The sequence below is a fragment of the Haemaphysalis longicornis genome, unplaced genomic scaffold, assembly GCF_048455015.1.
Source record: "Haemaphysalis longicornis isolate Haplotype H1 unplaced genomic scaffold, Haemaphysalis longicornis Haplotype H1 scaffold_1, whole genome shotgun sequence".
NCBI lineage: Eukaryota > Metazoa > Arthropoda > Arachnida > Ixodida > Ixodidae > Haemaphysalis > Haemaphysalis longicornis.
Genome location: NW_027526203.1, coordinates 39,473,627 through 39,476,425, shown reverse-complemented (window position 1 = coordinate 39,476,425; position 2,799 = coordinate 39,473,627).

The following is a 2,799-nucleotide window of genomic DNA, read 5'->3' as shown; positions in this document are numbered from 1 at the left end:
ATTGCATTCCTTGGACAGCTAAGTGTTCACAGATGTCTGGTCGTTCTGCTGAACGCTGTGCTCGATCACCCAGCGCAAAAAAGTGCTTCCTACACCATAGTTTTATTCTGTATGGTAAAAGTTTCAGTTGATTTTATTTCCTTAGTACAGTGGAACCCCGATAATACTACTTCCAAGGGGCCGCGAGAAAGCGTCATATGACCAGGGTGTCGTAAGACCGGGGTGCGGGTAAATGCCGGCCTAGTAGATGGTCTCACGTGACAGGCGGGCTAAAACTTATATAGACTACTATATTTAGCGCGTGTTCGCGTTATTTGCGAACCTTTAGCTGGAATCCCAAGTTTTAAAAAAAGCAAGGCCTATGTCGTGCTCTCTTCCCTTTATGGCGTCCAAATAGACCGCCAGCCAACTGCCGTGCGCTACACGATCTAAGGCCGACGTTGTCGAGCAAATTGAGAGAGTAAAAGGCGAGTGTGAAATTGCCAAGACCAAGCAAAACTAATGATAATACAAGGCAGAGATGAACAAAAACAGCATTGTCGAACATGGTGGAGACATCCCTTGAACGGTTCCGTGCCAACGCTGTTCGGTCATAGTGCTGAACACATAGCTATTTTCGTTTCCCACAAGAACCACCAATGCGAAATAGATAACTTCATTCAACCTTCACAAGTAAACTGTGTTGCCGCAAAAATTATCGCACGGTCTTGCTACAGTGTCTCGCTGTGGCGGCCAGCGAGGGAGCCAAAATGATGGTGCCAACGGCTATGTGTCTCCCCCCACCCCTCCTGCATTGTGCGTCGCCTTTGCGGCGGCTGCGTATGAATTGAGGGACTCTAGCAAAGAAATGAGCGGAGTGACAATGCGGGCTAGACGTACTACAGTCTGAACGCTACGCGAGAGCAAAACGCTGACTCCAAACTCAGACTACGCCATGTTCTCGCGTGCTCAGGAATATGGTGTCCCCGGCTGTACATCATTGGCGAACAAAAGAGGAAGCTTTAAGCAATAAAATAACCATGCGTACTTGCGGACTCATCGCAAAATCTGGTTATAAGAAACTCACAATGAGGACGATTGGTGTAATAATGCTGATACATTAGCAGCCGGTTACAGGAAGGTTATCACACATAGCGATTACATAGGTGTTACTTCGTAAAATATTCATTTTTGTGCTATTGTAGGGCTTTACATCACAGGTGCGTTCTGAGAATTTTTAACAGCAGAACAGTTGTCGTAGCCAGCCGAAATGTGTGCTCATAAAGCGCAGCGCGTGGAATGTACCAATAAAATGCCCAGCACTCACGAGCGCGCGCCACTGGGTGACCATCAACCCCCTCGGGCATGCGTAGTGGCTTTAGCAAAAAACAGAAACAAAAAACAGGAACGCCCAGATGAGCGCCTCACGTCGCCTAGCAGCAAAGAACGCCACAGCAGGTGCGACACTTGCTCCACGGAACCTCGACGCGACTCCAAGAACGCCGCGCATGCGTCGTGCACGAACGCGGTGCCGCTGCGCCCAAGCTTTCGTCAAGCGCTAGAACGCATGTAACGCTTAAGATGAGCAACACAACGATATTGATGCATATGAAGACGACTACTACTGGACAGTTCAAAGCGGCGACTACGGAAAATGTATATAAAGAATTTCAAGCTTTTGCTAGTGCGTTTGTTATGTGTACTTTGGTGCTCTTGCAGAAGGAAATCCTGAAGTTTCCCTCTGGTTCAAGCCTCCCACGAATTGGTGCACGCTTTGTCAGCTTCTCTTCGGGTTTCCATAGTTTGTTGGGGGGGGGGGGGAGATTTCTACGAAACAGTTCTACCAAGTTGATCTAGATATAAACTCATTACATCATTTTTTAATATCTTAAGAAACCACAAAAACATCTGTAGATCAAAGTGTACTGCCTTCGATTGCGCGCATCACTATTTTCAAAACGTATGATCAAGCTACAGTCCAGAGAGAGAGAGACAAAACTTTATTAAACTGAGCTTGTCTTCAGCGTGAGAAGTTGGTGGTCGTTGTTATCAGCCCAACGACGACCGAGGCGGCCCTTGCGATCAGGGAGGTCTGTACCTCCCTGTCGTGGGATGCCAGTGCTTCTCTCCACTGCTCAGCTGTGGTGATTCGGGAATAGGGGTTTTGGGGGCAGGCCCACAGAATGTGGGGTAGGGTGGCTGGGGCTGTGCAGAGGGTGCAGTTCGGGGATGGGACTTGTGTTGGGTGGATTAGGTGCAGGCGGGTTGGGTGTGGGTATGTGTTTGTTTGTATGAGCCTCCAGTCTTGCTCTTGGGCTGTTGTGAGTTCCGGGTGCGGGGGTGCTAGCTTTCGGCGGCAGAGGCGGTAATGTTCCGTAATATCGGTATAGTTAAGGAGACTGTCTCTGGATGACCTTGCCCCGTGGGATGGGTCGGGCGCCACTCCAGCTCGGAAGGTAAGATCTCGAGCCTGAGAGTGTGCGGTTTCGTTCCCTTCCTGTCCCGCGTGGGCCGGTGTCCAGAGTATGTCTACTGGGGTGAGGGGGGGATTCTTCTGAAGAATTTTGAGCGCCAGGGATGAAATGTTGCCCTGGGCGAAATTTTGAATAGCGGTTTTGGAATCTGAGATAATTGTGGGGGGCGTGGGGCGTTGCGTCAATGCTACGGCTATTGCTGCCTCTTCCGCCTCTGCTGGGTTTTTCGTGCGGATGGTTATTGCATGCACTGGTGGTTCGTCTGTGCCTTTCGTTACGACAATGGCGAATGCTGTTTTATGTCGGTATTCGGCGGCATCCACAAAGAGGGTGTTTTGACCTGGAG